Below are 12520 nucleotides of genomic sequence, written 5' to 3'. Positions count from 1 at the left end.
CGAATGTGATTCAGTAACACTGTGATTTTGCGGAACCCTTCAAAATATGACTGTTACAGCTACAGGATCCCAATATTTTTTCTTTCAAAAGTTTATTTCAGGTTTCTAACATGTACCTGTAGCAAATAACACAAAGTTAATACACATCATTGCCCTCTGTATTATGTCGAGGTAAATAATTGGTAGATTTAGATTAGTTTTGACAGTAATTTGCGACATAAACTTTGGGGTATGGGGTAAATTATGGCCCTATTTCATGAAAACTATAGAAGATATTGCATATTGCTATATACTATTTTCAAGAAGAATAAATCACCTTTCTAATGATACCCCATAAGCCAGGTCATGTTAAACAGTAAGCTCAGCAGATGACGTACATGAAGACAGATTTGACAAAAATCCATGTGGGTCACAAAATCGTGATTTTGCGGTACCCTTCAAAACATGACCGTAACAGCTATTGAGTCCCTATATTTTGTCTGTTAAAATCCTATTTCTTATTCTAGGGATCCCAAGGCTTCTGAAAATACAGGTTAGTTATCCTGTGCGGGTGGGGGGGGGGAGGTGCACGTAGACGCGCCCTCTAGCCCACGGCCTAATAGATTGTTATAGGCGAGCGGCGAATCCACAAAAAGGGCCTTATTTTAGGAGTTTAATGTACCCACCTTACATACGGCCACATCATACGTCATTTGAAAGCTTATTATCTCTACTTTAAGAATATTGACGATGTGGAGCTGACAATTAGGGCCATACCCCCTTAATTTGCATAATTCACACGGGTACCCAATTTGCATAAGGGCGATATAAAATTAGAAAATTCACTGTTAACTATTTTAAACGTACTTTCAAACTATCGAATAATATATCAAATGAACGGTATTTGCATGCAGAATACAACTTTGATATCCAAAGACATATTTAAATTGATTTCACTGAAATATTTTCATATTTATATTGACAATAATATTTTCCTCTCTTGAATACAATATTTTAAAAATGTTAACAAATACAGCTACAACATACAGCTACATCATACATCATTTGAAAGCTTATTATCTCTACTACAAGAAAATTGACAATGTTGAACTGTCAAGTACGGCCCTAGCCTTTAATTTGCATAATTTACAAGGGTATCCATTTGCATAAATGCAATATGAATTTAGAAATTCATTGTTCACTACTCTAAACATACTTTTAAACTATCGAGTGATATATCACATGAAAGGTATTTGCATGTAGAATACGAAATAGATATCGAAAGAGATATTTAAAATGGTTTTACTGAAATATTTTCATATTCATATTGGAAAAATATTTTCCCCTTTTCAATAACAATATTATAAATATTTCATCACATACAGCCACATCATACAGACACATCATACGTCATTTTTATAGCTTATTATCTCTAATTCAAGAAAATTGACAATGTTGAACTATCAAGTAAGGCCGTATCTCTAAATTTGCATAATTTACATAGGTAAGCAATTTGCATAAATGCAATATAAAACACAAATTCATTAACTATTCTAAAATAATCGCAATCATACCAATCCATAATCCAATGACAGTAGGTCAGAATTCGTAAGACAATAGTTGTAAACATAGACACAAAACAGCACAGAACAGACAGTAAATAGACGGTACACAAACAAAGTCATATTCTGAAGAAAGATATATAGACCTCTGGCCAGAAGACCAAGAAGTGATGTCAGGTGTTTCGAAAATTGTAAACGCATCCTGCCCCACATGTGGCACCCGCCATATATCAATCTATAAGTCGGATAGGTAGTGGTCACTAACTAAGGCCCAATGTCACCGATGCCATCAGTGATCATTTGTCGAAGAGAGATATTGTATTTATCTACCAGCTTGCGATACCTAACATACTTCTAAGCTATCGAGTGATATATCAAACGAAAATTATTTGCATTTTAAAAACAAAATTGACATCCAAAGAGATATACAAAGTAGTTTTACTGAAATATTTTCATATTTGTAGTGAAAAAAATTATTTTCCCCTTTTGAATAACGGTATTTCAAAAATTTTAACAGCAGTATCAATGCAACCACATGCATTATGATGTGCAAAAAGTGCACAGAACACGGAGAACAAACAGCTGAAATGAGGTCTGGAAATGAATATTTTGTTTGTTTAATGTATGTTTCAAACACATGAATAGCTCTTCTTGTCTGCATTATTATCCGATACCGATGTCTAGTTTTTATAGGTCAGAGAGTGTTTCTCCAAACATGCTCTTTGTATGGACTATATTATACAGCATATTAAAACCTTTTAATGTTATATACAATATATATATTTGTAAAGATGTGTTGGAAAATATCGCCAATTACTATTAAGTCTAAACATAAACAAAGATCCCCATGAACGACACTATTGTAGTTGTTGAAAAGTAGCTATGTAGCCGAAACAATGTGTAAGAGTAAGCTGTAGTCAAAGTTATGGCATGATCCATGATCCAAGTCATTCATGGCGATACATTTCAAGTACATCTAGTAATTCTACATCATCCTCTTCTTAAACAGTTTTGTCATGAGTGAAAGGGTTGCCACAGTTATAGCTGCCTTGTGCATGGAAGATTAATTTGACAGCAGACACAACTGGTGACAAGTAATAAGAGAAAGCAAACTCTACACATCGTTCATATTATATGGTTGTTGAATTTTGTGTAGGATATGTTTGGCTGTTTTGTGTAAAGTGTTGATTTGCCATGACGAGGCGTACCCTAATCTACATATCCTGCCCTGAACCCGCACTGGAGTTGAAAGACTACTGTGACACTGCGATCCTTTAATGCTACCTTTCGAGAATAGAGTTGTCTTCACCAGTCGCTTAAAATTCATTTTCGTTGGTGAAACGTGTGCACTGCTGGACCACGTTGTTTCACTGAAGTTAAGTTTGTTCAAGTAAGGAAGCATGAATGTCTACCGTTTCGGTCTGGTTGTGTTTGTGAATGCTCATGTGATTCGGAGATCGAGCTATTGTAGGTGTTGTTTGGCATAGGTGTAACGCTTATATTTCTATTTCATATGTATGTGATTAGGCTGCGTTCACAAATAATGGTGGTGAGGGGCGGAGGAATTCAGGGTGGAATCGAAAATTTGAGGGATAGTAGAGGAGACTTGAAAGTTTAGATCTGCCTATAGGGGACCTGAAAATATTTTGGTTTTCTTTTACTTTTTGCGATTCCAAGGTTTCGAAGGTAATTCAATGAAATCGAATAACAATTGAATGTCATCCGATTGTTCTAAAGTTAGTAATAATCAAACAAGATCTAGAATTACTTTTACTTTTATTTTTACTTCATTACTTTTATCTCGAAAAAATCTTGTATTTTGTATCGTGTTGTTGTGGCATAATTGTTCTACTGTATCGTTATGTTTTGCCTTTAACAAATCATTGAATGTTGCCGTTTGATTGCATTAACTGGAATCTGGTATCTGTTGGCTTTGTGTGTGTGTTCTTAAGTCGAGAATGTTAATTTGTTGCATCGACGACCTTCATAGATAATGAGGTCTAAAGATGTGATTTTTTGAGGAGAGCTTTCGAAAATTTCAGAGTAGGATGCATTTTTTTGTTTGATATGAATTTATTAAGCTCGAGTTGGGTTCCAATAAAATCAGACATTGTCTCTGAATCTCAGTCAGAGCGATATTTGTTTTTTGCGTTGTTGAATTATTCTGATTTTGTATATATTTTATTCTTATTTTGCATAATGTGGGCATTATACGTATTTACTGCACAATTTTATGAATATTAAAAAAATCACGATATTCGCGATTTAAATAAAAAAATATTCAATAAGAATATTTTAGATACGTGTTTGGAATTCATAGCTCTATTGTACATGCCAATACCTTTCATTTGATATATCACTCGATAGTTTAAAAGCAAGTGAGAGTACTTATCGATGGATTTTATAATTTTATATCGGACTCATGCAATTAGGTACAGTGTGTATTATGCAAATTAAATAATCACGGCTCTATTTTGCAGCTACATATTGTCAATTTTTGTGAAGCAGAGGTGATAGGCTTTCAAGTGCCCTATAATGTGGCTGTATGATGTAGTTGTATGTGTTAAAATTATTAAAATATCGTTATTCAAAAGGGGAAAATATATTTTTTCGATATAATTATGAAAATAATTCGATAAATCATTTAATATCTCTTTGGGTATCATTTTTGTTATTCTACATGCAAATACCTTTCATTTGATATATCACTCGATAGTTTAAAGTATGCTTAGAGTAGTTAATAAATCACTAATTTTATATACATTTTTGTATTTTGCTTACCCATGCGAATTATCCAAATTAGGAGCTACGGCCGTACTTGACAGCTCAACATTGTCAATTTTCTTGAAGTACGGATAATCAGCTTTCAAATGACGTATGATGTGGTTGTATGATGTGGTTGTATGTATTAAAATTTTTAAAATATTGAAATTCAAAGAGGGAAAATATTTTTTCAATATAAATATGAAAATATTTCAGTGAAACCAATTAAAATATTTCTTTGGATATCAAAGGTGTATTCTACATGCAAATACCTTTCATTTGATATATCACTCGATAGTTTAAAAGCATGTTTAGAGTAGTGAACAGTTAATTTCTGATTTTACATCGCATTTATGCAAATTGGATACCCGTGTAAATTATGTAAATTAAGGGGTATGGCCCTACTTGAAAGCTCAATATTGTCCATTTTCATAAAGTACAGATAATAAGGTTTCAAATGATGTATGATGTGGCTGTATGATGTGGCTGCATCTGTTAAACTTTTTAAAATATTGTTATTCAAAAGGTAAAAATAAATTTTTCATAAAAAATATGGAAATATTTCAGTGAAATCAATTTAAATATCTCTTTGGATATCCATATTGTATTCTACATGCAAACACCTTTCATTTGATATATCACTCGATAGTTTGAAAGTATGTTTAAAGAAGTTAACAATGAAATTTCTAATTTATGTCGCATTTATGCAAATTGGATACCCGTGTGAATTATGCAAATTATGGGTGTATGGCCCTACTTGGCAGCTCCACATCGTCAATATTCTTAAAGTAGAGATAATAACCTTTCAAATGACGTATGATGTGGCCGTATGTAAGGTGGGTACATTAAGTGTGAAAAATAGGTGAGCCTGCCGCTCGCCTATTAGTAATGCTTGCTGTATAAGTAAGACAAGGAGGCATAGACAATCTTCCAAATACGTCTTATCAAAATTATTTTTAAAAAAAGTATTTAGAAAGCAAATTATAAAAATAGACAGTCATCAACAATCTATTTACTTTAAGGAGAAAATGGCAATATGACTATGTGTGTGCGTTTTAGTCTTCTTTATAAGGCTGTGCATTAGTTCATTGCATTGCATAACAATAAAATGCCCATTCACGATATACCAATGTAGCAAAACTTGCAATTTTAGTGAGTAGAGACAATAATGCATTGTAAATACCCAATTTTGACTTTTATTTTCTTCTTCAGCACATTGCAATTAGTAAATAACATCCATAAATCTGTTTGATTTGCTTCATTGGGAGGAATCAATAGTTATCGTATTTTCTTCCGGTTAAAATTGCTGAATTACCAGAAAAATCGATTTAAAGTTATCCAATTCTATGACGTCATATTTTTTTACTAAAACCTTATGCATTTTAGAAAGACCAGTATCTAAGCTTTCTAAAACTATAAGGTATATGGCATTTCAAGCCAGTTTACTTCATCAAGGAAAGAATATTGTACCCCTACCCCTAGTTTTTGCACACCCCATACAGATACATGCAATTCAAAATTGACGCCAGAGAAGTAGTGTATAGTTAAATATCTGATGTTAACACTTTTTTTCTTGTTTAATATGTCAGAATAAATAATTTAATCACTTAAAGTTGTGAAAATTTTGCTTAATAAAAAGTAAATCACAATTGTTACATGGTATTTTGGGTAAAAAATTTCAAAATTGTCAAAAAAATTCATGGTAAAGTCGTCCTATTCTATGTACACAATAAATTTGCCAAAGTTGGTATACTTCAGAAAGAGCAATATCTGAGCTTTCCAAAAATGTAGGTTTGTGCTATTTCATGGTGTAGCATGCTGGCAGGGTACGCTTGCCCATTCCGGACACCTGGTGCCACCACTTATATAGTGGTTCAAGATTGTACTACCGATTTTGTCAGTGATCTTATGTTTCTTTGTGTGTTTGTTTTTACTGTTTATTGGACCTGGTAATTTATTTGCCTTGAATGATAATGATTGCTGGAATCGATTTGATGTCATATTTACTTAATTTAGGGGAGGATATAGTACCCCCTACCCTACCCATTTTCGCCATTTTTGCGGTACATACAATCAAAAACCAGTGCAGACAGGTAGTGCATCCCAAAATACCAATGTTAACATCTTTTTTCTAGTTCAGCAGATCCCAAAGAACAAAAAAGTACCCATGTAGTAGGTTTATGGGGGGGGGGTGCACGGTGGGCCCCTCCAGCCCGCTTGTACGACCAATTTATATATTCGTTAGTTTGGTCGATTTTTTGCCTAGCAAGCTGGCTAGTAGTCGGTTTGTTAGATATCCTGTATATAGTTCACAATTATTACTAAGTGTCAATAAGCTATTCAGTCAATGAGTATGAATCAATCAACAAATTGATAATTTGATGAAATGGCAATGGCCATGCCATGCAAATGAATGTGTATTTTCTAATGTTGAGACGTAAACTGTTTGTTAATGTGCTCGCAAGATTAACCATAATACAACAGCCGGCAGAGCTTTGTCAGGTCAATAATGGTATGTAACGTTTACGACGGAGATGAAAGTAAACAAAGAGATCGTTTTGCGGAGCTGGTCATATAATAGAAGAATACAATAGTATAGCGTGGACATTCTACAGAAAAGTTTTAGTTCCGAGATTTCGCACTGGATCACTTCTATGCCACTAACATAAATGTCTGAACCTTTTTTGAAAATGTGCCTTAATCGCCAAATCAAAGTATGATGACTCGCTTGTGACAAATCACGATGCAATACAAACGTTGATGGGGTTGATAAAGGTCACCTGATGACCCGTAAAAACTAGACCATGAACAAAACTATAAAAATAGCAATATCTGTTCTTGTTTATTATTGTCTCTATAATTTTATTTCCCTATCTTCTTTCAAGACAGACCTGTGATTAAAATTGAACGAGTCACTTACATACTTTCTCTACTAGACTTTTATACATTCTTCGGTTATCTTATGTCTACACGCGCTCTTTTTTTCAGAGTGCACCTTTGAGCAAAACCGTCCAAAAAGAGGCACAGAGAAGATGTCATCGCTCCATAACCATTTGAAAAAATTAAGGGACCAAATGTACGAAAACTAAAATATTATATGCTAGGGGTCGCTTTTGGGTTTTGGAACTGGCTGTTGGACTTGGTCAACCATGGCTTACAATGACGTTTTTAGAAATGACGTCTATAAAAACAATAGCGTCTAATGAAATGCCTTAACTCGTAGTGAAATTCCTTCAAAAGTGTCTGCTAACAACACGGTTGCCCTCTGATAGATATAAATTGCCGTCATTAAATTAGTGATTCAAATATTGTGAAGCAAACGCAGATGTCGACAGCATCGGGTAACGGAGACTCCCAAAGCAGAACTGCAGAGGGCGGCATTGATCCCAAGGGTAGAAAAGAGACGAGTATATGTTATCTGACTAATGAACATAACGTTAAACATACTCTTATGAAACATTCTCAAAGTCCATCGTCGGCCAAGTCTGTCGACCATGAACCTGCCAGACACAACGAACGTAAAGTCAGACAAAAACCGCTCCATCATTATCCTAGTGGAAAGGGGAATCAAAAGTCTAAGAAAGTATCGAGGGAATACGGAAGCCGCGACAGCAAGATAGGCGCAGAAACATGGAATGAAGTTATAAAGTTAAACTCAAAAAAGGCTAAATGGTCAGGTAAGGAATGCTGATCGAGTCATATACTATTTTAACAACCCTTGCTGCTTATCATAACAGACATATTTCGAATGGTATAAACTTATATCATTTGATCATACATCATTTGATCAACGAGTCCTTAGGTATAAACAAAGTATAACTGCAAGATAATTTACTTATACCGAAAAAGGATCATTCCTTTTACTTAATATTCGAATCAGCTAAATGCCAAGATGAAAGATATGATGCTCACTTCACGTTCACAGCTATTTAACTGTGATGTACAACTTAAGTTTATGCTTTTACCCGTATGCTATTTTTCCTTTGGATGCGATCTCCATTGACATGTTTTCGCCGCCAGCTTTCAAATCAGCAACTGAGATAAAGAATTGCACAAAATTTCAACAACATCTTGATCGTGCACACCCATTTCGTGGTGATTCGTTGGTTTTCGTTTATATTAACTCACACACAAGTAGTGTTTATGCAAAGAAACATTATTCTGGCATGCAATTTCATCTAGTACTGGCAGAAACGCACCATATATTATTTGTGTTTTATGTTTTTTCCTTTAGATTTAACGATACGCCAGAGAAGCAAACGAATCCTGGTTGATTATTTCGCTAAAATTTTGATTTTGACGAACTGCTACTACTTCTTCATCGTGTCTTTGGCGCTAATGGCAGATTCCTTCACACTGCTGAGTGGACCTGCTGCCGGCGTGGCTTTGTCTCAAAGCGTCCTTCTGACAAACCCCCTAATTTGTGTCATGATGGGAATCCTTGTAACCGTATGCCTCCAAAGTTCGAGTGCCGCTACATCAATTATTGTGTGCATGGTTGCATCAAATGTATGTACAATGTATGTATCAATATACGTAATTAACAAAGCGATGATACTTTGTTAATACGCCTTACACTGGTAATAAAAGTATAGTACAACAATAAACTGTATTATTATCATTTTTTTTCCTTGTATTATTTTGATAAGTACAAAACAATAAGTAAGTTTAAAATTTCAAGATATATATATATATATATGTATATATATATATATATATATTTATATTTATATATATATAATGATCTGAAAATATCATATGAGTCTGAAAATATCATAAGATCATAAATTTCTCTTTTGTGCCATTTCGTCTACAAGTTTCATTAGAGGTTGTTGTTCATTTTCAGTTCTCAAAGTCAAAGAGGCCATTCCAATGGTGATGGGTGCCAACATAGGCACATCGATTACAAATACAATCGTTGCTGGTGCACAAGCTCGCCAGAGGGAGGTATTTCGATTCTCATTCGCCAGCGCGACCGTACATGACTGCTTCAACTGGTTTGCTGTTATCGTATTACTACCATTAGAATATGTCACTGATTATTTGTTCCGCCTGACGTCAGCAATAGTGGAGGGATCGAATCTGCCACGTATCCGGTCAATAAAAATGATCAAGATATCTGATATCGTCACAGACTGGATAATACGACTGAAGTTAAAGTACACGGTATATATCTGTATGCTGTCGATTAAAATATGAATATTGACTGATCTTTTTCTTGCCCTTGTATATTCTGAAAGGGGATTTTGTGATAATAATGTAAGTCTTACCAGCTCCGATGGAAATACTGACGTTTACTGAATATTAACGTAACCATAACTATTTATAAATTATCACAACCAGAATGGCGGGTTAGTTCTGTTATCATTTTCGCCACTGTTGATAATTTTCACCGGGGTATGGAATAGGGACCGCTTATCAATGGAGGTTCGACATTTTGCTTAATATTTTCATTTTCAGGTAAATGAAGAAAACTTCGAAGTTGAATTATCAGACGGTGGAAGTCTGATCGATAGATGGGCTATGACAAAAGATATTTTCGCCAATGAAACTGTGCGTGACGTCAATGGAACGTTATATAACTATACTGAAATACTCAACTATACAGTGCATCTTGAGAGAAGTGAGCATAGTTTTAAACAATAAAAATTTGAATGCTTTGTTGATTTGTTGATTATTGGGCGAGCCGTTGAGTCTTGAGTTTATGAAATGACCTTTTCAAAAGTACTGTGATGTGTCTAATCCTTTCGCGACAGTAAATATGCCATTAAGTGACTCATAAAAGTAGGATGGTGATTAAGGTAGAACGCGCCTCGGGGACAGATATTTGGACTCTCAAACTTTTACAATTCTTTTCTGATCTACTACTTGTGAGAGTTTATTTTAAAGCTCTTGGTGCAAGAAAACTCTTCACGCTCTTAGTTTTTCGAAAATCGAAAATTTTATTTTCTCAATAGAGTTGACACATGGATGGCGGCCATTTTAATTTCAACTATCGGTAAATCTGGGGAATTTTCATCTCTAGTACCAGAATTTACACGGTGACACCCGAATTTTATTCTTAATTTTAAAAGAGAATGGTCGAAATATTTCTTGAGCAAAGTTTGAGCAAAAGATTAGGCTACCCTAACAATTTAGGATGGTACTATATTCAATTGTTTGTTAATTTACATGAGTTATCTAAAATGTGTAATTTGTGTTTAACGTTTTGTATAACGAGTATGTTATTGCACTCTTCTATTTTCAGATAATTTCCTTTTCGCGCAGTGTGATTTTTCAGACGGGGTGATTGGATTTATATTGTTGTTTTCTTCGCTGACGGTAATGATACTATGCTTATTCATCATGGTAAAACTGTTGGATTCTATGCTTCGAGGCAGCGCCGCCAACGCCCTGAAGAAATTCCTCAACAAGGATTTCCCAGGATGCTGTGCATTATTTACCGGTTACGCCGCCATTTTGTTTGGTTGTGTGCTCACTATGCTGCTGCAAAGCAGTTCGGTTTTCACTTCAATGTTGACACCGTTGGAAAGATTACGTGTATTAAGAGACTGGACACAAATTACAGGGGGGGTGGGCCGGTGTTTTTTGGGGGTGGGTCGCCATTTTTCGCGCAAGCATTTTGAAGGGTCATAAAATTTTGTGCAAGCCTATGGGGGAGGGTCACCTTTTTCATGCATCAAAGCTGAAATTGCATGTGCACGTTATGGAATACTGAAAAAAGAAAAATACCTCCTGGCACTTTCATTTTCTGCCATTACCATTTTCGGCGCGCCCTTATGGCGCAAATTTCAGGTATAATAAACAATGTATTGATGATCCAAGCAGCCACATTGATTTAAGTTGTTATGATTTCTACTTATTCAACACTATTGTGCATAACTGTCCCCTATAATAACTCTTTCAATAACAATTTGGGAGATTACTTATTTGACATCATTCTCCCATTGACAATACATTGGGTATAGGTCGGTGTCAAACGTTCATGTCGCTGTATGTACATTTTTTAATTTTTTGAGGACATTGACAGAATACAAACTGTTCAGAATAGTGCATAGTGTCATCAATAACAACTGGAAGCTTCAGGTCGAACAACTTTTGAATAACAATTTAGGATCAGATAACCTATGAGTTCTTTGTAGTTTCCTCATAGCCTACAATGTATAGTGAATCAACATTTTGGTGAAATTCCAAAATCAAATTTCTTGCACAACCATTGACTTGAAACCACTCTAGTCTAATCATGAATATTAATACTAATAATTAGATGTACATTAATGCACAGGTTTACCAAGTTTTGTATTGGAAAAAATTATTCATAGTTTCATCATAGACTGCCATGTATAGTGAATGGACATTTCAGTGAAATTCCAAAATCAAATTTCTTGCACACCCATTGACTTGAAACTACTCTAGTCTAATCATGAACATTAATACCAATAATCAAGTGTACATAAATGCACAGATTTTCCTATTTTTTTATTGGAAAAAAATTATTCATAGTTTCATCATAGACTGCCATGTATAGTGAATCGACATTTAAGTGATATGCCAAAATCAAATTTCTTGCACAACCATTGACTTGAAACCACTCTAGTCTATCATGAACATTAGTACCAATAATTCAGTGTACATAAATGCACAGATTTACCTATTTTTGTATTGGAAAAAAAATTATTCATAGGGTTTCACCATAGACTGCCATGTATAGTGAATCAACATTTCGGTGAAATTCCAAAATCAAATTTCTTACACACACATGGACTTGTAACCACTCTAGTCTAATCAAGAACATCAATATCAATAATCAAGCATACATAAATACACAGATTTGCCAAGTTTTGTATTTAAAAAAAATTATTCATAGTTTCTTCATAGACTACAATGTATAATGGATCCACATTTCATGCGAAATTCCAAAAACAAAGTTATTGTACACAGATGCACGTGTTACCACCCTCTTCTAATCAAGGACAATTATGTCAATTATTCAGGGTCATATATACACAAATAGTGCATATTTTTAATTCTGAAAATTTTTTTTTACAGTTTGTCATAGACTCCCATGTATAGTGGATCAACATTTTATGCGAAATTCCAAAAACAAAGTTATTGTACACAGATGCACATTTTACACCCTCTTCTAATCAAGCACAATTATGTCAATTATTGAGGGTCCATATATGCACAAATAGTGCAAATTTTTGACAGTGTTG

The 12520-nt window shown here is 34.4% G+C and overlaps 1 long non-coding RNA gene across 1 annotated transcript; it reads left to right on the top strand.

Moving 5' to 3' along the window:
- The first annotated feature begins 9127 nt into the window (after window positions 1-9127).
- On the top strand, window positions 9128-10827 carry LOC139115719 (uncharacterized). Its single transcript, XR_011548171.1, has 3 exons — window positions 9128-9470; window positions 9765-9927; window positions 10552-10827. It is a non-coding gene; the product is annotated as an uncharacterized lncRNA (long non-coding RNA).
- Window positions 10828-12520: the final 1693 nt, after the last annotated feature.

The sequence above is a fragment of the Ptychodera flava genome, chromosome 17 (genome assembly GCF_041260155.1).
Source record: "Ptychodera flava strain L36383 chromosome 17, AS_Pfla_20210202, whole genome shotgun sequence".
In the NCBI taxonomy this organism is placed as follows: Eukaryota; Metazoa; Hemichordata; class Enteropneusta; family Ptychoderidae; genus Ptychodera; species Ptychodera flava.
Note: the sequence above shows the minus strand (reverse complement) of the source record. Positions and strands in the feature narration are given on the sequence as shown.